Raw genomic sequence first — 27,704 nt, forward strand, 5'->3', positions numbered from 1 at the left:
GCATGGAGTTTAGTACAGCCAGGGCTGCCAGCCAGTTCTTGATGTGCCCTTATGGAGCTCCCATCATAACAGGAAAGACAATCAAGTCTATGTAGCTTAGCAAATATTGTCTGACCATCTATTTCATGAAAATGACATTAACATGGCTCCTACCTTCCAACACTCACCTTTAGCAAGTAGAGAAATGCAGAGTCAACACTGAAAAATGGACAAGACTCAAACAGAAATACCCAGAAGCACCTGTCTCTTCAAAGCACTAACAATTTAGAGTAAGAACATTTTTAAAATTCCCATAAAATAGCTTACCTCAGACTAGCTCTGAAGAGGATAAAAAGAGAGGCATTTAGTGAGGAGCCATGGCACATGTTGTCTTAGAAATACAACAGAGTAGCATATACTGAAGAGTTATGTGGATAATGTTCTATGATATTAGCTGTGTAAGTTATCTAATGCCACTATTATGCTGGGTAACAAAGAACTCTATTACACTGCCAACTACACTAGCAAGCATCTGCTTCTTGTTCACAGGGTTAATGGTTGACTGAGACAGTGATGGTCTAGATTGTTGATCAAGGACAACTCTGTTCGCATAGCTCTCCTTTAGCAGCCACCTGGAGAACTCTTCTCAAAACACAAACTACAAGGCAAGAGTAAAAGAGACCACATCACCTCAGTGTCCACAGGAGTGTGTGATAGATCTTATACCTGCTTGTGATCCATCAGTTATAGAAATTATGTGGCTCCAGTCAAAATCAGAAGGACAAGGAGACATGCTCAATTCACAGTGGGCAGAGACAAGGGTGAGGAAAGAGAAAAAGATTTATGAAGAATATAATGGCATCTTCTGTGGCCAAGAACAAGTCCTAGAAGATGTGAAGGAAGGGTTCCAGAAAGAGGCTGTGACTATAAAGGGTCATTGACTAATTAGAGCTTCAATGTTGTAAAGAATCAGAGTGTTGCAAGTCCAGACCCATACTATATTGGGTCACTTTAGTCCTCTCAATAGCCATTCACTGCCCACCACTGTATGTGACCTGAAACCCTTGTGACTCTAAAGTAAATCCCTTGGAAGTATGAATGGATTTTACATCAACCCAAAAAGCTAACAATGTCATTGGATAGGATCTGAACCAAAGCAGAAAGTTCCTCAATTTTCTATGACCCTCCTATCTGATATTTCCAGCAGTGTGTTTGAACAGTGTCTTGCCTTATTATTTTTATTTTTTCTGTTACTGAGAAACTTAATAAAACCATTACTGTGTTGGAACATGGAATTTGAGGAAACTTGAATCTGTTTTCCCAGTCCATGTTCACTTATATTTGGCTCCAAAATAAATGCTCACCCACTTTGAGATGACAGCTGTATTTTTGCACTGACAAAAATGAATATTAAAACACAGACTGGAGATTGATATGAGATAGACTATCTTGTTCTTCAATAAGTGACTTCTTTTATCCTCCTGGACACAAAGTCATGTGACATTTCCCAACTTCCTTTTCAGTTGGTGTCTGAATCTGGCTCATAGAGTCTTGTAGGGATGTTCTATAATTTCAGACCTAAGCATTAAGACTCTCCACTCTTTCCTTGTCTTCTGGGTAAACACACAGAATCCATCTGGCAAGGCTGAAACCCAAATGACTGTAGAATTACAATGTGAAAGGAGCCTGGGTCTGTGAGACAACACAGGGAGGAGGACACTCACTCAGTAAACCCACTTGATTAATAATATACACATTAATCTGTTCCTGGACTCATAGAGAATTTTACCCTGCGGTTATTTGTTGCAGAAGTTAATCTACCTTACTATTACTCCACGTCACAGAAGCTGTTGATCTACAGGTATGTGGACTACACACAGAATTGGAGTCAGATAGACTGAGATTAAAATAGATTCCACTTAGGTTAACATGGCTGAAGCAAGGCACATAAAACACAGACAAACTAAAAAATGATTAAAAACCAATGCAGCCAAAATCCTTGTTACAACAAGATATCCCAGCAAAGACACAAGACTACTTCAAGCCAGCTGTTACCAACCAATTCCATCCTATGCTGTCTCCATATGACTAACCTTCCCAAATCATCTCTTTGACACCACAACACCCCTCAGAAGCCATGTAAGGGCAGAAAGGAGAAGGAAACCTGCTTTCTGGGAGAACCCCAGGTCATTCCTGGAATTCTTCGCTTGTTTTGAATCAGACTCTTTTTTGTCAACTTGACAAACTAAGGTCATATGGGATGAGGCAACCCCAACTGAGAGAATACCTCCGTCAGATTGTCCAATAGATAAGTCTTTTATTGGGGGTATTTTCTTAATTTATGATTGATCGGCTATGTCCCAGATCACTGTGGGTGGTTCTGCTCAGGATTAGAAAGCAGGCTGAGTCTGGTAATAAACAACACTCCTCCAAGGCTTCTGCTTCTGTTCCTGCCTCCTGATCCCTGCCCTCACTTCCCAAAGTGATGTACTGTGACCTGGTTACAGTGTTTATTACACCAATAGGAAGTAAACTAAGATACCATCTTCCCTGCCCTAACACACAAGTAGTCCTCCAACCCATGAGAGGTTACCAAAAAAGAGATATCACAAATGGTCCCTTTATGAATCATCTCTGCATACTTTCTTTATCTAGACAAAAACCTAGAAATGCTAAATGAAGGTGCAGCCTTTCCTCTCCATCATGAGACCATTCCAGCCTCTAGCTACCAGGAATAAAAGGACCCAGAAGCTCAAATTAGATGAGAATTGATTTCCAGGAAGGATAATGGTTCTTGTCTCCACTTCCACACCTCTGCCCTTTTGATCATTTCTGCAACAAACCAGCCTTGCTTTTCCAGGTAATGTTGTCCTCCTTCAGGGGTAGAACATGCTTGCCCAAAGTGTTCAATTGGGTGGAGAGAAAGAAAGGGAGGAGGGAGGGAGGCAAGTCCCCTGTAGAGACCCCAGGTATACAGACTGTGCAGGAGGTATGTGCACATGAACTCAGAAACATAATGATATCGGACACCACAGTGGCAGAGAAGCATGAAGGGAGTAGACAGAGCCAAACATGAATATGCCTACATAGACACTGAATGTACATGTACACGCATGCACACACACACACACACACACACACACACACACACACACACACACACACGGGGGAGGGCAGGTGAGATTGAGAGAGACAGAGAGAGACAGAGAGGGACAGAGGCAGAGAGACAGGGAGAGAGCACAGGCTTCCTGGACCCTCTAACCAGATCCTGGGGTCTCCATCTGGGCTTTAAAACTGAAGACTCGAGGAGCGGCAGGACCCCGCCGGAACCTGAGGGAAACAGACCTGATAAACAGTTCTCTGCACCCAAATCCCGTGGGAGGGAGAGCTAAACCTTCAGAGAGGCAGACAAGCCTGGGAAACCAGAAGAGACTGCTCCCTGCACACACATCTCGGACGCCAGAGGAAAAAGCCAAAGACCATCTGGAACCCTGGTGCACTGAAGCTCCCGGAAGGGGCGGCACAGGTCTTCCTGGTTGCTGCCGCTGCAGAGAGCCCCTGGGCAGCACCCCACGAGCAAACCTGAGCCTCAGGACCACAGGTAAGACCAAATTTTCTGCTGCAAGAAAGCTGCCTGGTGAACTCAAGACACAGGCCCACAGGAACAGCTGAAGACCTGTAGAGAGGAAAAACTACACGCCCGAAAGCAGAACACTCTGTCCCCATAACTGACTGAAAGAGAGGAAAACAGGTCTACAGCACTCCTGACACACAGGCTTATAGGACAGTCTAGCCACTGTCAGAAATAGCAGAACAAAGTAACACTAGAGATAATCTGATGGCGAGAGGCAAGCGCAGGAACCCAAGCAACAGAAACCAAGACTACATGCCATCATCGGAGCCCAATTCTCCCACCAAAACAAACATGGAATATCCAAACACACCAGAAAAGCAAGATCTAGTTTCAAAATCATATTTGATCATGATGCTGGAGGACTTCAAGAAAGACATGAACACACTTAGGGAAGCACAGGAAAACATTAATAATCAAGTAAAAGCCTACAGAGAGGAATCGCAAAAATCCCTGAAAGAATTCCAGGAAAACACAATCAAACAGTTGAAGGAATTAAAAATGGAAATAGAAGCAATCAAGAAAGAACACATGGAAACAACCCTGGATATAAAAAACCAAAAGAAGAGACAAGGAGCTGTAGATACAAGCTTCACCAACAGAATACAAGAGATGGAAGAGAGAATCTCAGGAGCAGAAGATTCCATAGAAATCATTGACTCAACTGTCAAAGATAATGTAAAGCGGAAAAAGCTACTGGTCCAAAACATACAGGAAATCCAGGACTCAATGAGAAGATCAAACCTAAGGATAATAGGTATAGAAGAGAGTGAAGACTACCAGCTCAAAGGACCAGTAAATATCTTCAACAAAATCATAGAAGAAAACTTCCCTAACCTAAAAAAAGAGATACCCATAGACATACAAGAAGCCTACAGAACTCCAAATAGATTGGACCAGAAAAGAAACACCTCCCGTCACATAATTGTCAAAACACCAAACGCACAAAATAAAGAAAGAATATTAAAAGCAGTAAGGGAAAAAGGTCAAGTAACATATAAAGGCAGACCTATCAGAATCACACCAGACTTCTCACCAGAAACTATGAAGGCCAGAAGATCCTGGACTGATGTCATACAGACCCTAAGAGAACACAAATGCCAGCCCAGGTTACTGTATCCAGCAAAACTCTCAATTAACATTGATGGAGAAACCAAGATATTCCATGACAAAACCAAATTTACACAATATCTTTCTACAAATCCAGCACTACAAAGGATAATAAATGGTAAAGCCCAACATAAGGAGGCAAGCTATACCCTAGAAGAAGCAAGAAACTAATCGTCTTGGCAACAAAACAAAGAGAATGAAAGCACACAAACATAACCTCACATCCAAATATGAATATAACGGGAAGCAATAATCACTATTCCTTAATATCTCTCAATATCAATGGCCTCAACTCCCCAATAAAAAGACATAGATTAACAAACTGGATACGCAACGAGGACCCTGCATTCTGCTGCCTACAGGAAACACACCTCAGAGACAAAGACAGACACTACCTCAGAGTGAAAGGCTGGAAAACAACTTTCCAAGCAAATGGTCAGAAAAAGCAAGCTGGAGTAGCCATTCTAATATCAAATAAAATCAATTTCCAACTAAAAGTCATCAAAAAAGATAAGGAAGGACACTTCATATTCATCAAAGGAAAAATCAACCAAGATGAACTCTCAATCCTAAATATCTATGCCCCAAATACAAGGGCACCTACATACGTAAAAGAAACCTTACTAAAGCTCAAAACACACATTGCACCTCACACAATAATAGTGGGAGATTTCAACACCCCACTCTCATCAATGGACAGATCATGGAAACAGAAATTAAACAGTGATGTAGACAGACTAAGAGAAGTCATGAGCCAAATGGACCTAACGGATATTTATAGAACATTCTATCCTAAAGCAAAAGGATATACCTTCTTCTCAGCTCCTCATGGTACTTTCTCCAAAATTGACCATATAATTGGTCAAAAAACGGGCCTCAACAGGTACAGAAAGATAGAAATAATCCCATGCGTGCTATCGGACCACCACGGCCTAAAACTGGTCTTCAATAACAATAAGGGAAGAATGCCCACATATACGTGGAAATTGAACAATGCTCTACTCAATGATAACCTGCTCAAGGAAGAAATAAAGAAAGAAATTAAAAACTTTTTAGAATTTAATGAAAATGAAGATACAACATACTCAAACTTATGGGACACAATGAAAGCTGTGCTAAGAGGAAAACTCATAGCGCTGAGTGCCTGCAGAAAGAAACAGGAAAGAGCATATGTCAGCAGCTTGACAGCACACCTAAAAGCTCTAGAACAAAAAGAAGCAAATACACCCAGGAGGAGTAGAAGGCAGGAAATAATCAAACTCAGAGCTGAAATCAACCAAGTAGAAACAAAAAGGACCATAGAAAGAATCAACAGAACCAAAAGTTGGTTCTTTGAGAAAATCAACAAGATAGATAAACCCTTAGCCAGACTAACGAGAGGACACAGAGAGTGTGTCCAAATTAACAAAATCAGAAATGAAAAGGGAGACATAACTACAGATTCGGAGGAAATTCAAAAAATCATCAGATCTTACTATAAAAACCTATATTCAACAAAATTTGAAAATCTTCAGGAAATGGACAATTTCCTAGACAGATACCAGGTATCAAGGATAAATCAGGAACAGATAAACCAGTTAAACAACCCCATAACTCCTAAGGAAATAGAAGCAGTCATTAAAGGTCTCCCAACCAAAAAGAGCCCAGGTCCAGACGGGTTTAGTGCAGAATTCTATCAAACCTTCATAGAAGACCTCATACCAATATTATCCAAACTATTCCACAAAATTGAAACAGATGGAGCCCTACCGAATTCCTTCTATGAAGCCACAATTACTCTTATACCTAAACCACACAAAGACACAACAAAGAAAGAGAACTTCAGACCAATTTCCCTTATGAATATCGACGCAAAAATACTCAATAAAATTCTGGCAAACCGAATTCAAGAGCACATCAAAACAATCATCCACCATGATCAAGTAGGCTTCATCCCAGGCATGCAGGGATGGTTTAATATACGGAAAACCATCAACGTGATCCATTATATAAACAAACTGAAAGAACAGAACCACATGATCATTTCATTAGATGCTGAGAAAGCATTTGACAAAATTCAACACCCCTTCATGATAAAAGTCCTGGAAAGAATAGGAATTCAAGGCCCATACCTAAACATAGTAAAAGCCATATACAGCAAACCAGTTGCTAACATTAAACTAAATGGAGAGAAACTTGAAGCAATCCCACTAAAATCAGGGACTAGACAAGGCTGCCCACTCTCTCCCTACTTATTCAATATAGTTCTTGAAGTTCTAGCCAGAGCAATCAGACAACAAAAGGAGATCAAAGGGATACAGATCGGAAAAGAAGAGGTCAAAATATCACTATTTGCAGATGACATGATAGTATATTTAAGTGATCCCAAAAGTTCCACCAGAGAACTAGTAAAGCTGATAAACAACTTCAGCAAAGTGGCTGGGTATAAAATTAACTCAAATAAATCAGTTGCCTTCCTCTATACAAAAGAGAAACAAGCCGAGAAAGGAATTAGGGAAACGACACCCTTCATAATAGACCCAAATAATATAAAGTACCTCGGTGTGACTTTAACCAAGCAAGTAAAAGATCTGTACAATAAGAACTTCAAGACACTGAGGAAAGAAATTGAAGAAGACCTCAGAAGATGGAAAGATCTCCCATGCTCATGGATTGGCAGGATTAATATAGTAAAAATGGCCATTTTACCAAAAGCAATCTACAGATTCACTGCAATCCCCATCAAAATACCAATCCAATTCTTCAAAGAGTTAGACAGAACAATTTGCAAATTCATCTGGAATAACAAAAAACCCAGGATAGCTAAAGCTATCCTCAACAATAAAAGGACTTCAGGAGGAATCACTATCCCTGAACTCAAGCAGTATTACAGAGCAATAGTGATAAAAACTGCATGGTATTGGTACAGAGACAGACAGATAGACCAATGGAATAGAAGTGAAGACCCAGAAATGAACCCACACACCTATGGTCACTTGATTTTTGACAAAGGAGCCAAAACCATCCAATGGAAAAAAGATAGCATTTTCAGCAAATGGTGCTGGTTCAACTGGAGGGCAACATGTAGAAGAATGCAGATCGATCCATGCTTATCACCCTGTACAAAACTTAAGTCCAAGTGGATCAAGGACCTCCACATCAAACCAGACACACTCAAACTAATAGAAGAAAAACTAGGGAAGCATCTGGAACACATGGGCACTGGAAAAAATTTCCTGAACAAAACACCAATGGCTTATGCTCTAAGATCAAGAATCGACAAATGGGATCTCATAAAACTACAAAGCTTCTGTAAGGCAAAGGACACTGTGGTTAGGACAAAACGGCAACCAACAGATTGGGAAAAGATCTTTACCAATCCTACAACAGATAGAGGCCTTATATCCAAAATATACAAAGAACTCAAGAAGTTAGACCGCAGGGAAACAAATAACCCTATTAAAAAATGGGGTTCAGAGCTAAACAAAGAATTCACAGCTGAGGAATGCCGAATGGCTGAGAAACACCTAAAGAAATGTTCAACATCTTTAGTCATAAGGGAAATGCAAATCAAAACAACCCTGAGATTTCACCTCACACCAGTGCGATTGGCTAAGATCAAAAACTCAGGTGACAGCAGATGCTGGCGAGGATGTGGAGAAAGAGGAACACTCCTCCATTGTTGGTGGGATTGCAGACTGGTAAAACCATTCTGGAAATCAGTCTGGAGGTTCCTCAGAAAATTGGACATTGAACTGCCTGAGGATCCAGCTATACCTCTCTTGGGCATATACCCAAAAGATGCCTCAACATATAAAAGAGACACGTGCTCCACTATGTTCATCGCAGCCTTATTTATAATAGCCAGAAAATGGAAAGAACCCAGATGCCCTTCAACAGAGGAATGGATACAGAAAATGTGGTACATCTACACAATGGAATATTACTCAGCTATCAAAAACAACAAGTTTATGAAATTCGTAGGCAAATGGTTGGAACTGGAAAATATCATCCTGAGTGAGCTAACCCAATCACAGAAAGACATTCATGGTATGCACTCATTGATAAGTGGCTATTAGCCCAAATGCTTGAATTACCCTAGATCCCTAGAACAAACGAAACTCAAGACGGATGATCAAAATGTGAATGCTTCACTCCTTCTTTAAATGAGGAAAAAGAATACCCTTGGCAGGGAAGGGAGAGGCAAAGATTAAAACAGAGACTGAAGGAACACCCATTCAGAGCCTGCCCCACATGTGGCCCATACATATACAGCCACCCAATTAGACAAGATGGATGAAGCAAAGAAGTGCAGACCGACAGGAGCCGGATGTAGATCACTCCTGAGAGACACAGCCAGAATACAGCAAATACAGAGGCGAATGCCAGCAGCAAACCACTGAACTGAGAATAGGTCCCCTATTGAAGGAATCAGAGAAAGAACTGGAAGAGCTTGAAGGGGCTCGAGACCCCAAAAGTACAACAATGCCAAGCAACCAGAGCTTCCAGGGACTAAGCCACTACCTAAAGACTATACATGGACTGACCCAGGACTCTGACCCCATAGGTAGCAATGAATATCCTAGTAAGAGCACCAGTGGAAGGGGAAGCCCTGGGTCCTGCTAAGACTGAACCCCCAGTGAACTAGTCTATGGGGGGAGGGCGGCAATGGGGGGAGGGTTGGGAGGGGAACACCCATAAGGAAGGGGAGGGGGGAGGGGGATGTTTGCCCGGAAACCGGGAAAGGGAATAACACTCGAAATGTATATAAGAAATACTCAAGTTAATAAAAAAAAAAAAGATTAAAAAAAAAAAAAACTGAAGACTCCATGTAGCATGTGAACTAATTTCTTTGCTCTTGACTCTCATCATTTTACCTGACCACTGCTGAAAGCCCTCCTACTTGAGTTGATTTTCTGCTCCATGCCTACCCATTTAGCATGCATTCCCTATCCTAAGGAGCCCTGGCAATCTTCTCATCCAAACAGCCTCCTGGTAATAAAGAAGGCCATGTTAAAACTGCTGGGATGCTGAAGTGTATGCAAACCACGTCTAGGATACCTCCACTTCTGCATGATCATTCCCTGACTCAGTGCTATTGGGACTGAAAGCTGGACTCTCTCAGTCTGACAGAGAATGGCAAAGGGAAGGTGTTTGCTGGCAGCATCCTCCTTCCCTCTCAACCTGATAATGCAGTCACACCTGCCAAGAGTGCCAATCATTCATTCACTAAACATACACATTCAGATAGCCAGGCCCTGGACACTCTGGTGCAAAGATGAAAGGCCAGTGTCAGGCCTGGAGACACACTCTGGAGGGAAAGATAAGAAGCCAACTGACATTCCACATATACCCCAAAAGATCTGAATTTTAAGAGAAATCTGAAAAAGAACTTGCTTCACCTCAGGGTTGAATCTCAAATGTGAAACTGGAAGCTTTGGTGAAGTGGGTATTCATGAGTGTAAAAACAGTTTACACTGCTGCCCCACTAGCCAGCAGTACTAATAGCTTCCTTTGCTAGGCCTCTTTCCACCAAGTCCTTCAAACATACCTGCCCAGCTTTGATCCTCCATGTGGCCCAGGACCCAGCTACTTATCTCAGGACAGCAGAGTTCCCTATCTTTCCTCCTGTACCGTGGTCTGACAAGCCTCATACTACCTACAGGTTAGTGGCTGGTAGATCCAGACTTCTGCCTTGAATTGAGAGATCACAACAATCCTGCAATGGCCAGATCCTGTTCCAACTACTCAGCCACAGGTACACATGTCCTTGCTTATCATTCGACTGGAGCTCTTTCTTCTCTACCATGAGACACCCAGCCTATCTGGGAGAGAATAAACATCAGGCCCCCAGCACCCATCCCATAATGCAAAGTCTCACCAACCAGCACTGCCTCTGCCTGCCAAGCCTCTGCAATGACTCAAATTCAACTGGTGCTTGTGCTAATGAACTTGGATGTGTTTAAGTCCATTTAATGACATTTAATTATGCACTGCTTCCATTGACAGGCTCAGGAAGATCTACACTGACTACTGACCTGTTGGACTACACCGTATATATGTCTACTTAGACTTCAGGCTGCTTGCTGCAAATTGCATTTTGCCTCGGGCAAAGATGAGAGTCCTATGGAAACAGTTCAATATTCAACATCTCCCAGAGGATCCTGGGAGGAGTCTACCTGCTTGGTCTCCTAATTCAGCAATATTCATTAGACATCTATACAGTCCAGAGAGCTGGAACTAGACATGTGTATACTAAAACCTTCAGCCTTGTGACATCCAGCAATGCCAATGAGAGATAGATGGATGATGGATGGATGGATGGATGGGGAAGAAGAGTAGGGTTCAAAGACCTCAGTCTAAGGGAACCTGCCCAAGTTCTGCAACCCCACCTATTCATAGTCACTTGACTGTCTCTGGTTCTGGATGCTGTATGGCTGAAGCTTGGCTCTTTCTCCAAAGTATCTTCTCAAGTCTAATGTTCAGGAGCTAGCCAAGATGTGATTGTTAGAAGTAAACAGCATGTCGCGAACAAATCACACCATGTAGCAGGTCTCACATGAGTGGTTTTTGGGGGATGGAGAAACAGAGGTAGCCTCTGGGAGAGGGGGAAGAAGAGGGATGGGGGCAGGAAGAAGGAGATTTATAGAGGGCCTGTGATGCATTCTTGAAGGGACATACAACAGAGGCCATGGCACATGTGCAAAGCGGCAGACACAAGAGCGAGCTGTTGCCTCTTGGGCCGCTAAAGATGACAAATCTAGTCGCCGGGTCCCTGAGAGCTGGCTATGAAGATGCCCACTTGTAGCAGTCCAGGAATGTGCCTGACAGTGATCCCCTTCACATCAGCATCTCTCTAGCCCACAGAACCATGTACATCCCAGTCAAGTCATTTGTAAGATAGAGCATGGCCCATGGACCTTTCAGTAGGAAGACTGAATTCCACCACACTAAACCAAAATCCCAATGCACTCAAGACCTAACATTACCATCACTTAAGTCTGTAGTCTAAAAATAAGTTGTGGGGGGTGAGAGAAGAAATACGAGAGGGGAAAACTTAAACCGAGGGAGACCAACCTTGCCTAAACCAGTCTTTTCTGGACTTTGATATCCGTTGAGGATGACAAGGATTAGACTGTACTTAGTAAGCTCATGCTTAGCTTCATATAGTGCTCTAGAACTGTAGCCTTTTTCCAGGATGGTTTAGGATGGTCACTACAGAAGGTCTCTTGCTGAGTGACACCGATAACACCAGTGCTGTCTCTGTCATCTGTTTAGTCAGGGCTATTGAAAGAGTATACATACTTACTGTTTGTTTTTAGGAACCCCTTTGTTTTTCCTTCACTACTGAATGCCAAGCCTGAGGTTCTACTTCCTCATTCTGTGTGAGCCCAACAATCAGAACAATGGAATGCCCAGCTTGACACTTGCCAACAGCAAAGTGGTTCACCCCTTTGGTATGTTCCCCCTAGTCTAGGCAGCACAGGGGTGCCTGCTATGATAACTCTTTTGGAAGGGCTACTTGGGGTTGAAAGGTTTCGAGTTCTTCCACCAGAACACACCAAGGTTCTACAACCCGCCCCTCCCCCCAAAAGCATGAGTACAGTTGAGAAGTTAGTTGAAAATAAATGCTTCTGCTTCTGAGAATGGTTTACAAGGCTTGCTGAGTCAAGATAGGGTGTGATCAGCTCATATCCCATTTAGAGGAGAGATCCCAACGTAAGAAGGACCAGGGATAGAAAAGCAGGCTGTCCATTGATGCTCCACTGTGACCTAATTCATAACCCAGGAGGTGGCCACTGCCCCAAGTTAGACCAGGGGAAGAACTTAGATTCAAATATGTACTATGGAAGGCAATCAGGAGGTAGACACATAGGAAGAAGTGAACAGAAAAGAGGGACTGCAGCCAGCCTGAGGTGCTATGGAGAGGAGGACAGTGCTGAGGACATCTAAGTGAAACAGGTGGATAGACCTCAGCTGTCCCCAGGCTGGAAGTAACACACAGGTATAATTCATCTAGTGCTGGGTTATAGGTTAACACCCCTGCAAATCTCACCTTACACCTGCACTAAAGAAGATCCTGTGGGAGAGGACCACAGTGAGCACAGTGGGGTGGACGCCAGCGCGGAGTCTGTAATATGCCACTGAGTGGCCAATCCTGGGCATGATATCTCATGCTATATTTGTCCCCAAGAAGTTCCCAGGAATACAAGGATGGGAGACAAGAAACACATCCCACCAGGGTCTTTAAGGTTTGTCTATGACTGCAACATTATCCTTTGTCCAGGTCTTGCCAGTCAGCCAGCTTCTGGACACGGGAGTGAGCAGAAAGCTATGTTAGCTGGCATAATCTGCTGTCACCAGTAAGGGACAATAATAGCAAACCATGCCACTACTAGAGTTCATGGGCTCCACATGTTTGCACCTCCCACACACCAAACCCATCTCCAGGAATGACAGAGAAGGAGTAGGCAAGAAAACGTGCTTCTCACATCGGGAGACAGAAGCAAGAGGCAGGTTGCTGCTCATTCGGAAAGCCTCTCAGGTGATTCATATTCTTCACACACATAGCCCCACAGGGAGGAAGAAGCAAATTTCAATCTCTTTAAGCTGGGACATCAACTCTACCTTTGGTCTCAGCAGGCTGTGTGACCTAGCACTACTCAACCACATCACTAGGTGCCAGACTTCTCGTGGAGAAGTATAGTGAGGTTAAGTGATAATGTCACCACGTCTGGGAGGGACCAAGGTCTCCAGCTCAAGTTCTGTCCTGGCTAGAGGACCGACCTTACCACTCCTTATACTGGCTCGTCTCTGGGAACTGTGTCACTATATGTCCAGAGCACAAGGCTCAAAACAGCCTTCTTCAGGACAATGTTAGACATTCATTTTAGTAGCCCTCCCACCTTACACGATAAAATAGATTGAACAGAAATCCTAAGAGGAGGTGCCTGAGGGCTTCAGGGCCAGAACAAAGAGGTCTACTGCCTGGGCACCAGTCCACACAGTCTGGCTCAGCACTCATGAAACCCCAAAGACATTCTCTCTACGTTTCCCAGCTCATGAACTTGCCTCTTCCTCCTCTTCTTCTTCTTTGTCCTGGTGTAAAGAAAATCCCAAGGTGTCAACCAATCACAAGTTCCCTCATTGTCTGAAGCACAGAGACACCAGAGGTGAGCCAATGCCTCCATTCTTCAAACATCTTTCTGTCCTGAATTCAAGAGTTCTAGAATACCCCTGGCTCAGAATTTGAGTCAGTATCCCCACCAGTAAAGAGGAACTTAAAGTAGGGACAGAAACCTTAATCATCTTGTCCTTCTTAGACTGCAAAGAACTCTAAATGTCCTTTCTCAGAGGTTACCATCCATCAGGAGGTCTCATCCATGTATTTAATTGTACTGTGGCCTTTGTCATTCCTTCTCACAGCAAAGGGCTAGGGGCAGAGAACCAGTCTCCCAGTGAGAGTTCCTGTCATTGCAGTCACAGCTGCCTGTGCCCAGTGGGATCCTACGGTGACAACATGAATAAGAAGAGTCATGGTCTTTTTGTGAGGTTTTCTGTGCTAAGTGAAAGCTTTCACTCGTGATGTCATTACCAGTTTCTCTCAGGCAGGAAAAGGCTGTTCAGTGATCATATCAGCCAAGGCTCCTGGGGTAGGGGGTGGAAAGCAGGTAGCATGCAGAGTAGTCTCTGCTCACACTAATGGACATGCTCCGTCCACTGGGTCTTCAGGACAGACTAGCTATAGTTCCATCTACCTCCTGTCTAGCCCTAAACTGTTCTTTCCTTACCCAGGCACTGTTCTCACCACTATTCCCTCTAGCAGACAGCCCCCCCAAGTCCCCGGTGACATTGGTGCTAGGATTGAGCTATAGTGCCACATTAAGTTGCTGAAGTCTAATATGCTGATCCTCAGAACTCCCAGCCCTGTGCTCCCAACCTGCATTTGGCCAAAAGAGTGTCAATTATATCCCACCCAATCACCTCTTGCTCTCTTAGGGCCTCAGTTCTTCTGTTGTTATGCAGGCCAGAGGCCCTACCCCATCTGCCTGGCTGTTGGTGCTCCTTAGGAACAGGTGGGCATTGAATACCCCCACTATACCACAGGCTCTATGTAGTAGTAGATAACAGCAGGTCCTGCTGGACCTACAGGACTTGAATTGTGATGGAAGGCACAATCTGGAGACAGACACTTGGCTGTCACTACACCTTGAAGTCCAGCTTGAGGAGATTCTTCCCTTGCTCTGCCTTTCTTCACAGGAATGTGCACATAGCAGAGGGCCCAGCTCTGCTAATAGCTGCAAGTCACCGTCACTTAGCATTATGAACATCAGTACAAATGAAAGGCCTATTCCTGCACTACATGACAGGTCTTACTAAGCCAGAGAATGAGGCTGTGACACTCCCACTGAAGCCACAGCTGTGTACTCTGTGCTGTTCACACCATCCTGTGAGAGGCCTCTGAAGGCACCTTAGAGACAACCAGGTATCCTGTTTCAAGAAACTAAAACTAAATGTCACACCATTCCTATGAAAAATGTCAAGCATAAAAGCCAGATGTAGTAATGTAGTCCTGCAATCCCAGCACTCAAGATGCTGAAGCAGAAGGATTACAAGTTCAGTTGAGCTGTTCTCTACACAGCAACCTGGTTATATGGTAAGCTTTGATTACATAGTAAGAACTTGTCCCCAAACAAACAAGTAAACAAGTGTGAAGAGAAAACCAAGCAGGTTCAGTTGTAAATCCTAGTGAAAAGGGGCAGTTAATTTCTGCCTGCCTCTCCCTGAAGACAGCTCGAGGAGACAGGAGTGTAGCTTTAGCCATGCGGCTGATTACTTTATTCAAGTGTAATAAGGAGGCACTCAAGAATCTACATACGAAGAAATATAGCTCACCCCTCAATGCTTTCCCAATTCAAGAGAAGCAGGAGGCTGGACCTCAAGGATATCTTGGGAGTGACTCTATCTCCAGGCTTCTGAAGCATTTGGTCATAGAAATATGGAATCTGTTGGAACTTGTGTGCATAAAGGAGAGATATTGCTTCAGTGGTGGTGTCTCATTTGTTAGGAAACTGTTTCTACAGGGAATGGCATGAGTCAACTGCTTTACATATAAATGAAAAGACAGGCATGGTGAAGGGTGCTAAAAGTCAACCTTAAAACTTTTGAGCCCCTTTCCCTGCTAGATGTATACCAGAAGCAAGACATGCTGTGTCTTAGTTAGGCCTTTTGCATTATTTGTGTTGTTGTTGTTGTTGTTGTTGTTGTTGTTGTTGTTGTTAATTTGACACAACCTAGAATATCCTAGGATCACCTGGCAAGAGAGAACATGAATTGAAACATTGCCTCCAAAAGATTACCCTATGGCCATATCTTTGAGAGTTTATCTTGACTGATGATTGATGAATGTCCACATGGGCAATGTCATCCTTAGGCCAGGTCATCTTGGGCTGTAAAAGAAAGCTAGCTCAGGAGGAGACAGTGAGTGAACCAATAAGTAGCAGTCCTTCCTTGTTTCTGTTGAATTCCTGTCTTAACTCCCCTCAACGATGGATATAACCAAGGAGTTTTAAGATAAAATAAACCATTCCTAGAAAGTTTAATGATGGAATAAGCTCTTTTCCCCACCTAAAGTTGCTTTGGTCAGGATGTTTTGTTACAGAAGAAAAAAGAAACTAAAGTAGAATTGGTACCAGAAGGAAGAATAATGTGTCTATGATAGGGCCTGACTGTGTTGTTTTGGGGAAGAATCATGGAAGACTGGGAGTCTAGGTTTGGAAAAGTCATTGAGTGCTAGCAGAGTAATGGGTTTCCATAGTGGGAGCTTGGAAGATAAGATTGCAGAGAGGAATGCAGACAATGGAAAGCTGGCTTGTGAAGTTTCATAGGGAATCAAATACTCCGTCAGGGACATTCGTGAAATGTATTTGAATTAAGAATTGTGGTTGCCGGTCAGCTGGGGCTATAGCAACAGCTGTGGTTGACAATGACCAACACCACTAACATGAAATCTTTTGCGCTTCATCTGGGACAATGAATATTGGTTATCTAGGGCTGAAGAATCATCTGTTATTAGTAAGAGAGCATTATCATTGGGGGTAAAAATTACTGTGCTTCACTGGGACAGTAGGATAGTGTTTCTTCATGGTCAACACACAAAATCTGTGGTTGAAGTTGGGCCATGGCTACACATCAGGAGGGCAGCATAACTCAGTGAATAATGTGTAAGAGTCTTCCTCCCACACAGTACTGATTTTGATGGCATAGAGACACAAGACTGAGTCATAGAGAGAAGCTGGGCCTTGGTCCTGTGGGGTAGGGTTAGAAGAGAAGCCGGGAGAGGCCACTGGTGAAAGTGTAGCCTAGGCCATTGGAGAGGCCAGGACTGTGGAACACCTATTCAAGGAGAGACATGTGTGAATTGGAGTGCTTCACTGTGCTTATGAGAGGAGCTGCATGTGCTGTGCATGGCAAAGCTGGAGAGATGTGCCCCTGCCAGTGGGGACCCAGTTATTTGTGGGGGTCGAGGGGAACCCATACCTGTGGGAGAATGGGTGAGAAAGAGGAGCGAGACCAAGCAGTGTCCTTGTCAAGGTCTGCTTATTGAGAGGAATGTACAGCATTTAAAGCTCTGAAGCAGGAATTGAAGCAGGAACTGAAGCTTAGGGCAGGGGGGTGGGGAGTACTGGGAAGTGCCCAAGGACATAAGGTGAATCATTAAACTGCAAGATATCCTCCTTAGACAAAGAGGCAACCGTCTTCTGGGGACATGTTCTTTCTTTGAAAAGGTCAAGCCCTTCTCAGGAATCTGCTCAGGGCAGGGTGCCTAGTTCGGCAGTCCGGTCCCGGTCCCCAACAGAGATGGATTACCCAAGACCTCTGGAGACCAGAGTAGAGAACATTCCTGATGTCAGAAACTGAGTTACACTACTGGGCTTTGCTTTACCTGGTTGTGGTTGCTTTTATGCCCCAGTTCTTTTCTTTTGGAAAAAAAATGAGAGTGTATGTAACTTGTTTTTTCTTCATAGGATCCCACAGTTAAGAGACTTTGGATGGTTTAAGATACCCTGAGCATTTAAAGTGTCGAACTTTTTAAGAGTGGGACTTCCAGTTGCACTGTATTTTGTTATAATACCCATTGTATAAAAGGCTCAATTGGTGGGACAGGAATAAAGCCCTGAGGGCCAGCAGAATGAACGGAAAGAAGCAACCTCTGGAGATGGGAGGTGGGAGGTGGGAGGTGGAGGTGGGAAGTGGGAAGTAGGAGATGGGAGGTGGGAGGTGGGGGACTCTCTAGAGTGTACCAGAGATACTGATGCTATGCTGTGCCTACAGACAGAATCCTAACATGGCTGCTACCCTCCCAGAGGCCCAACAAGCAGCTGATTGAGACAGACTCAGATACTTACACCCAACCAACAGACTGAAGTCAGGGACCCCTGTGGTTGAATTGGGGAAAAGTTGGAGGAAGTTAAGGAGGAAAATGACTACATAGGAAGACCACCAGTCTTAACTAACCCGGAACCCCAAGATTTCTCAGACACTGAGCCACCAACCAAGCAGCATACACCAGCTGGTGTGAGGCTTCCTGACGACACATATATACAGAGGCCTTGTATGGCCTCAGTGAGAGGTGATGCACCTAACCCTGGAGAGAGTTGAGGCCCAAAGAGTGTGGAAGCCTCTCAGCGTGTGGAGGGATGGGGGGATGGGGGCATCTTCTTGGACACAGGTGAGGACTAACGGGATGGGGAGCTTTCGGAGGGTGGTCTGGAAGGGAGATAATGACTGGACTGTAAAAAAGATTAAAGATAATTATTTTTAAAAAGGCTCAGTATTGCCAGGTGTGGTGCTGTATGCCTTTAATCCAAGGAGACAGAAGCAGGTGGATCTCTGTAAGTTCAAGATCATCCTGGTCTACATACAGTCAAAACTACATAGTGAGACCTTGCCTCAAAACAAAACAAAATAATAGTAACAACAACAGGTTCACTGCTGAGTAACCACGAATCTAAATACTGGTGATCCCGGAGAAAAGTCTGGGGTGGGGTGCTGCACAGAGCAAGGCATCTTGTGATGCATGTGCCCACTGAATTTGATGTATCTGCTCTTAGCTGGAAACTGCCAGGGAACAGTTAATTCTAACATGGGTCCATCTGCTTTACTCCCTTCTCAGCTATCTGAATATTTCTGTCAATGAGCCTCACTAGCATTGCTGGGATCACATGCCAAAAGAGAGAAAACTTTGGACTCACAACCACAGACTTAAATGCCTAATTAAGTTCATTCTTTGAAGCAAACCATATTTGAATACATCTCTCAGTCCTCCTTCAACTCAGCTACAACTGCAGGGTGGTATAGTAATGATGGAGGAAGGGTATGCAGGAGGGAGGGAGGCAGCTGAGCCTGGCAGGCAAACCCTTGCACCTCTCCAGCTGCTTGTGGCCTCTGAGCTTTCTGACCAAGCTCAACACATTCACTGTTCTCCACCTTCTCCATGTTACAATACCCAAACTTATTTGCAGTCCTTTCCATCTAGAACATGCCCCCCAACCTCATTCTTGAAAGACCTGATGGTACCTGCCTTCTCAACTACAGCATGTGCTATGCCTGGCCTGCCTTATTGGGAAGGACCCAGTGGCTGAGGCCAAGTCTATACTTCTAATCTTGAAGCAGATAAAGGGACTGTTGTTCATATCTAGTTACCACAGCCACACGTCACCCAAGTGATCACTGTCCACTGTCTAGAAGAGGTATACTTAGTGAACTAGAGACCATGCATAGCTCCCCCCTTCTTCAGTCTCACGATCTGTATCAAAGCATTAGACTACATCTCAGTCTTCAGGGCCACTGTCACCACCAAAAGTGTTTACCATCTCTTACCAGTCTGATCCACATCAATGCCATGAGAGTATTTGGAGTTCATCCTGGACTGAAACAGCTGAAACCCCTCACCAGGAGCCTGAGGATACAGAAAGATCACCTGAGAAGTCCTCTTGAAAGGGCATAGAGTTCTGGATAGAAGCAAGTGTCCCATCAACTTCTCTTTCTTTCATCATATTCATGGGCTCAGAGTCACACTCAGCCTTCTAGAACTGGCTAGCCCCACTTTTGATGGGGGTTTTGCCTAATGAAGATTTATTTTTTAAATATTTAATTCAACATACTTCCACCCTTCCTTGCAAGTTCAACTCTGAATGTGATAGACCTCCTACACTCTATAGGTCATTCTACTCCTATAGTGTGCTTCTTCCTACCAGCCACTCGTTCTAAAAATGTTTTCCTCTGCTACCTGGTTGCTCTCACCACCGTGGGTCAATGACTGAACATCACCTCTTGACACCAAGCAGCCTACCTCAGACCCCTGAATATCTTTTCTCACCCCAGAACATGTCACAGGTCACTGCATTTCTTTAGTGATTTGCCTACCACCTGGTTAGTCTGTGGGCTCTACATTGCATCAACTTCAGATGGCTTCCTGACTGCTGGGTCTCCAGCAACCTAGTTTTAGATCAAGCATGTGCTGAGCACTCTAGCGTTACACATAAAGTGAATGGATGGATGGATGGATGAACGAACATTAGAACCAGCCTCTACCTTCCACACCAAAGGCCAGGCATTCAGCTGCTGTGCTTGGCCCTGCTGCCATGGTCATGGCCATGCCTGTAGCACTGAGGCTAGAAAGGGTCCTCCTCAGGAATACTTCGGAGAAGGGACCAGTCCCCTTCCTACTGCCCACTATTCCCTTCATTTTGCTTCCCTCTTGCAAGCATATCCAAACATTTAAATTATTCTGTTTGGGGAACAATTAGCCTAACATATGGTCTAATCACACTTTGGTCTCCCAATGGGGGAAACTGTACAAAAACTTGTAAACTGATGGCTGATGGGGCTTTCTTGACATTCTTTCTTCTTTTTTAATGGTGCTCTATATGAGCATAATCTGTCACTGATGAAAAAAAGCTCTTGGCAAAACCAGACCCAGCTCTCACATCTGCCTAAGGAGAAAACCGAGGCCCATGAAGAGAAACAAGACACAGTCCATAGAGTTTAAAGCAGACCTCTTGCCCTTTGCCCCCTGCATGAACTGAATCAGGTTCTATTGGGTCCTGAAGGGTTAACATGCCAGAGTTCTGCTGTCTTTTGATTCTAGGACTATGAGACCTTGTGTCAAGCTAGCACTGAATGGCAGCAAAGTAGGGAAGGGAGTCAGACCCCTTCCAGAGACCACCTGACACTCACATTCCACTCAGGTGAGCGATTCCACTCAGGTAGTGATGTGGAAGATCACCCTTCCATTACACTGCCTCAAAATGTCCACAACTCACCACCAACCATTATTAGTCCTACGCACTCAGATGGTACCCACCGGTGAGATGCTAAAACAGAGATTCAGGAGAACTCACTGTTTTGGCACCAACAAACAGCTCCTCCCGGCTCCTGAGGCCTTTGTTCCTTGGCCTTGGTTTTACATACTCACCATCCATCACTGTTCTGGCCTCAAAGACCTCCTGACCATAGACTGACTTAATTACATGTGTCCTGGCTTATTTGCTGGACATCTGTTCCCTCCCCATTGTGACATCAACTCCCACCTCTAGCATTCTGTCTTTGTTGGAGATGCAGTGGTGGGATAGCATTGGTGCTCCATGCAAATGCTGTATGGAGCTGCTGACCCTTGGCAGCCAACAGTGCTCTTTCTTCACCTCAGAGAGCCATTCTACATATGGAGACATGGCTCATTTTCAATAATAACTCAAGTATCATCATCATTCTTGCTCTGCATTTAACAAATGTAAGACTCAGAAAGGGACTATAAATTCCATTTCCATTACATATCCAACTGAAAGCAGGACTGCGACAGCCTTACCCAACTCCCAACCCCACTCCAACGTTTGTTCTGAAGGAAGCAGTTCCCTGAAGACTCAGAGATGATGCCTGGCTTTGAAGTGACTGAAGATAATCTTTTCGCTCTGCAAGTGTGGGGGATCCCTAGGAAAATAACTAAATCCATTTCTATAGCCCACAAAGGACAGACGTATTGCCCCCAAATGGCATCGGACCACCTTCATTTGTCCTAGCTACCAAAAATCCCATGAAAAGACCATGGAGGTCATATGCGAGCCTTCATTACTAAGCCATACCATGCAAAGAAGTAAAAGAGGGTCCCAATAAAGACCACCCAGTCCCTGCTGTTCAGAGAGAAAACCAGACAGAGAAAGAAAATATCATATCCTCTTGCAGTTCAGCATACTCCTCTCAGTAACTAGGCCCCAGTGGGTGGCTCTATTTGGCAGTAAGTAAACGGCCTTGGTGTTCAGCAGAGACTAGATGGGCATTTAGTAGGCATGCTTGTCTCCCCAGAATCCTTGCCACAGACAGCTACAACTGGGACTCCAGTCTGGTAGCACTGACCAGCTGGGAAGCCATGGCTGATTAGTTTCTAATTACAACTTCCTACTCGAATCTCAAACTGTACCCTCTGCAAGCTAGGCTATATTGGCTTATTATATGTAAATGCTTCCAGGTCATTGTTGAGGAGGGGATCCTGGCTAGTGGGGCTTCAGCCCCAGTGCTGAAGTTAAAAGGAATGGGTGCTGGGTCCTGAGTTGTGCACTCCCAAAAGGACATCAGGATCTGAATACAAATATTCCAGCAGATGAAAGTGGAGTGGTGCTTATGGACGCGGGGTGGCTAGGTCATTTTCCAGAATTTTCTGCTACTAATTTGGCGAGTGCTAACTTCTTGAGGTGCAAATTACAGTATCTTATCTCAGGAGCACACAGGAAGAAGAAATCAGCCAGGAGACCCATTGGAGTCAGTGCCCAGGGACCACAAAGTATACAGGTGGAACAGCCTGGGGACTAGAAGGCTTCCTAGGACAGGTGACACCTGGCATTTGGGTCTTGAAGAACGCTTAGAAGTTTGCCTCGAAGGGTAAGATGGAGTAGAGATTCCTGACAGTAAGCATCAGCTAGGGGCACGGAGCCAGGAAACCTTAGACCTCAGCGGGCATTCTCTACACTGCTCTATGGAATATGTGGATGCTGGGCACCACACCAAAGCTCTTCAAAGGATCAGGAGAATGGCATATGATGATGTTGTGGTCCATTCAGGATGCTTAAACAAGACAGACTCAGTGACTTGAAACAACAGAAATTTATTCTTATTGGAGGCTTCAGAAATATAAGGCGCTAGCAGATTTAGTGTTAGTTGAAGTCCCGTCATCACAGACAGTTGTCTTCTCACAACTTCAGTGAAAGGGATGAGAGATATCCTTAAGCCTCTCTTATGAGATATGGTTCATTAGTGAGCTCCTCTCAAATTTCCTACCTATGCAAACTATTACCGCAGGCTTAGAACGTCAAGGCATTAGCAGGGTTCTATGGTATAGAAGCCTATAATACTAAGCACTTAGGCGGCCTAGGCAGGAGGTTATTAAGCTCGCAGACAACATGATCAGTTTAGTAAGATTATATGCCAAAATTTCAAGTTAAAAGAGTGTTTTAGATGAGGTTCAGTGGTCCATTGCCTACCTAACATATGCAGCGGCATGAATTACAGCCCCAGTACCACAAGAATGGGGAAGGAAGGGAATGTAGCCTAGCAGGACAGCACTTGTGTAACATACATAAGGCCCTGGGCCTCATATCCAGGACTACAGAAAAGCAAAGGGAAGGAGTGAGGAAACGTGGGATTTGAGCAAGCACTCAGATAGAAGAGTAAGGGATTCAGAATTCGCGAAGAAGAAAACTACCCAAGAAAGAAAGAGCTCCTGACCACTGATCAATTACAGGGGGCCCCTGAATTCTCGGTGCTCTCTGTAAAGCTATGCTGCTGACATTCCTCCATCCACATCACTCTCTTTGCTTCTTACCCTTCCATGTTTATTCCCAATTGAGAACACAACACAGATAACAAATATAGGCCATATAATGGAAGTGGATGCTAGACCCTAGGCAAAGCTCTGTGCACACTGCATAGACTATCCCTTCCACATCCCCAAGGTACTGTCTCTGTGCATAAATTGCCACTACTAAGAAAGGTGAGCCCTCCAAACCACATGCACGTTGAACTCTACCCCAGGCTCCTTCCTAAAACTCATAAGCATTTGCCACCCAGACTATGGGAACAAGAGGAATACACATAAGGAAGAGAAAGAGAGGGTCACATGTCACCTCAAAAAATGGTACAGCATTGGCTGTTTTTGGACAGTGATAGGCAGAGTGAGAGGACTCGGATCATGAAAAAGTGTGGTTCACATAAGGACATGAAGATAATACCCAGACAGATATTATAACCTGTGATCTCAGTACTCAGGAAGGTGAGCAAATAAGACCACAAGTTCTGAACTGTCTTTAGAGACTCTGTCACAAATAAACTAGACAGGCCCCGGAAGCCCACTCTCAGCAACTGGAGATTGACTGTCTATGAATGTAACAGTGAGGATGGATATTACCCATAGGATATCTGCAAGCAAGGAGTCCTGTGACAGGAGCAGATAACAAAGGAAATTAACCTACTCGTGGCCGGAAAACTAGAATCTGTTTCCTAGTGGGATGGAAGAAAGAGTTTTAAAAGTTCAGTTTAGTTCTAAATCTGACAGGTTTTCTGGGTCCCAAGCTAAATATGGTTAAAATCATTACAGAGGAGTGAGAACTCTGAAGACTCTGGAACTTACAAACCTGTGGGGTCTCTGCTTTTCCTGTCTCCAAGCTTAGTCTTTTCAAGATGTATGGTTGTGTGATTATGAGCCCACCAGGCCTGCAGGTAACAGGTAATAAGAAGCATTTTCAAAGTTGTGAGGAGTTGGTTCATAAATGTGCACACATACATACACACACATGCACATACACACATATGCCCACACACTCAGTGGTACACATCATCTGCTCTCAGTTGAGACAACAAAGAGCCATCATGAAATGCAGCCAGCAGATGGGAGCCCACTGAAATGCCAGCCAGAAGAAATAGCCTCGTGGCTGGAAAACAAAATTCCAGTTTAGCAAAAAATCCCTCTTCCTTCTCTTTCCTCAGAGAAAATTCCTGTGGAGACACCCAGAGCCTTGGCAATCTGAGCTGAGCTATTTATTCTAGACCACCACCCCATCTTGCATGTTAAGTACAAAATGGAAAAATGCCTCAAATTGGGAAATGGGGCTACAGTCCCAGATGGTGTCTGAACATGCATAAATTTGGTTGCTGGGTGAACAGATGGAAACTCGAAGGGAAATTTGAAAAAAAAAATCACATTCTTCTGCCAGACCACTCCCAGGCTGAAGAAGTGGGGTTGTCACTTAGCTGGCACAAGCTTGATCTTTCAGCCTGTGGGACGGGGTGGAAATCATCTTGTGTTTAAAGGTGAGACCAGCCTGGGTTTCAGTCCTGTTAAGCTACTTAGCAGTTGGTAAGAGCTGCTTAACTGTTTCTTCCTTTGAGCAAGGAGATAATGAGGGCTTGAAGGAATGGCATGGGGATTGAATGAAAGAGTGTACACATAGCCCCATGCATAGTATCATAGAGGCATCATGTAGCATCATCTCCTGACAGAGTCATGCGTGCTAGGCAAAACTCAGAGGAGCTTGGATAGAATTTTGAAGCACCATAGAAACTTCCAGTAACTGGTAAAAGAGACTAGAGTAGAAGGAAATAGAACTGCCATCTTGCCACCATCTCCTTTCCAGAAGGTTCCTGGAATATAGCATAGGCAAAACTTTCAGGTGGCTAAAAGTGTTTGTTGGGTCAACTGGATTGAGAAGTGCCTAGCAGATCAATAAAGCGCATCTAGGTGTTTCAGTTGAAGCATTTCCAGAGACTATAAACAAAGACTGTGTTTTAGTTACTTTTCTATGCTGTGATAAAACACCATGACCAAGGCAACTTATAAAAGAAAGTTTAGTTTTGCTTACAGTTTCAGAGGGTCCATGATGACAGAGCCAAGGAGGCAGCTCAGAACTCACATCATGATCAGAAACCAGGAGGTTGAAATGAGTCAACTAGGAAAGGCTTGAGTCCTTTGAAACCTCAAATCCCACCACCAGTGACTTCCTCCAACGAAGCCGCAGCTCCTCACCCCTTTTAAGTCCCTCCAAGACGGACCAAATATTCAAACACATGAGCCTTTAGAATCTGTTTTAGTTAGGGTTGCTACTGCTGTCAAGAAATGCAATGACAGAATCAACTTGGATAGCAAAGGGTTTATTTCAGATTATATTTCCAGGTAACCATTTGTCACCGAGGGAACTCAAGAAGGCAGAAGCTGATGCAGGCACTGGAGAAGTGCTACTTACTGTCTTGATCCCCATGACTTGTAAAGCCTGCTTTCCTGTAGAACTCAGGACTACTAGTCCAGCTAGTAGTAGCCAATGGTGTTGGCCCTCCCTCATCTACCACCAATCAAGAAAATGTCCTACAGCTGGCACTTATGGAGGAATTTTTCTCTCAATTCACGTTCACTTCTTTCATTTGACTCTAGGTTGTGTCTGTTACTAAACTAGTCAGGACAGAGCCATTCTCATCAAACCACCACAGAGTAGATCCTTACCCCAGATTTGGGTGACATCATCTCAGAGGCTGGAGGTCCAGATGGACTGAGAAGGGGGAAAAGCTTGCAACTTCAGACAATCTCTTTCTGCTTCCTGTCTAAACATCTCTGCTCCATCATGCCCTCTCAACCATGACTGTCAACTGCCTTAAAACTGTGAGTCAAAAAGAGTCTTCTGCCTTTTAAGCTATTTTCCTCAAGCACTTTGCCAAAGTGATAAAATGTTCACCACAGAGTCATCTGCTCACAGAACGCCAACATGAAGCCAGGTCTGCAAGACTACATTGTAACTGGACAGCTCACCAGGAATACCCTACCCATAGATGAGGAGGCAGGTGACAGGCTCTGTCCATGGTACCAGTGTGTCTCTAGATCACACACCAGCAGTTTCAGTCTATATGAAACTCAAGACGGATGATCAAAATGAGAATGCTTCACTCCTTCTTTAAAAGGGGAATAAGAATACCCGTGGCAGGGAATAGAGAGGCAAAGATTAAAACAGACACAGAAGGAACACCCATTCAGAGCCTGCCCCACATGTGGCCCATACATATACAGCCATCCAATTAGACAAGATGGATGAAGCAAAGAAGTGCAGGCCGACAGGAGATGGATGTAGATCGCTCCTGAGAGACATGGCCAGAATACAGCAAATACAGAGGCGAATGCCAGCAGCAAACCACTGAACTGAGAATAGGACCCCCGTTGAAGGAATCAGAGAAAGAACTGGAAGAGCTTGAAGGGGCTCGAGACCCCATATGTACAACAATGCCAAGCAACCAGAGCTTCCAGGGACTAAGCCACTACCTAAAGACTATACATGGACTGACCCTGAACTCTGACCTCATAGGTAGCAATGAATATTCTAGTAAGATCACCACTGAACTGAGAATAGGACCCCCGTTGAAGGAATCAGAGAAAGAACTGGAAGAGCTTGAAGGGGCTCGAGACCCCATATGTACAACAATGCCAAGCAACCAGAGCTTCCAGGGACTAAGCCCCTACCCAAAGACTATACATGGACTGACCCTGGACTCTGACCCCATAGGTAGCAATGCATATCCTAGTAAGAGCACCAGTGGAAGGGGAAGCCCTGGGTCCTGCTAAGACTGAACCCCCAGTGAACTAGACTGGTGGGGGGAGGGCGGCAATGGGGGGAGGGTTGGGAGGGGAACACCCATAAGGAAGGGGAGGGGGGAGGGGGATGTTTGCCCGGATACCGGGAAAGGGAATAACACTTGAAATGTATATAAGAAATACTCAAGTTAATAAAAAAAAAAAATCACCAGTGGAAGGGGAAGCCCTGGGTCCTGCTAAGACTGAACCCCCAGTGAACTAGATTGTTGGGGGGAGGGTGGCAATGGGGGGAGGATGGGGAGGGGAACACCCATAAGGAAGGGGAGGGGGAGGGATTAGGGGGATGTTTGCCCGGAAACCGGGAAAGGGAATAACACTCGAAAT

The 27,704-nt window shown here is 44.5% G+C and overlaps 1 long non-coding RNA gene across 1 annotated transcript in view; it reads right to left on the reverse strand.

The window, feature by feature from the left end:
• LOC108349455 (uncharacterized) overlaps positions 1 to 27,098 on the reverse strand; it is a 37,499-nt gene extending 10,401 nt beyond the window's left edge. The window contains exons 1-2 of the long non-coding RNA XR_005499024.2: positions 21,180 to 27,098; positions 19,583 to 19,661 (exon numbers count right to left, since the gene is read on the reverse strand). This is a non-coding gene — a long non-coding RNA (uncharacterized LOC108349455). The remainder of the gene's footprint in view (positions 1 to 19,582; positions 19,662 to 21,179) is intronic.
• Between the last annotated feature and the right edge of the window lie 606 nt (positions 27,099 to 27,704).

Source organism: Rattus norvegicus, chromosome 1 (assembly GCF_036323735.1).
Source record: "Rattus norvegicus strain BN/NHsdMcwi chromosome 1, GRCr8, whole genome shotgun sequence".
NCBI lineage: Eukaryota > Metazoa > Chordata > Mammalia > Rodentia > Muridae > Rattus > Rattus norvegicus.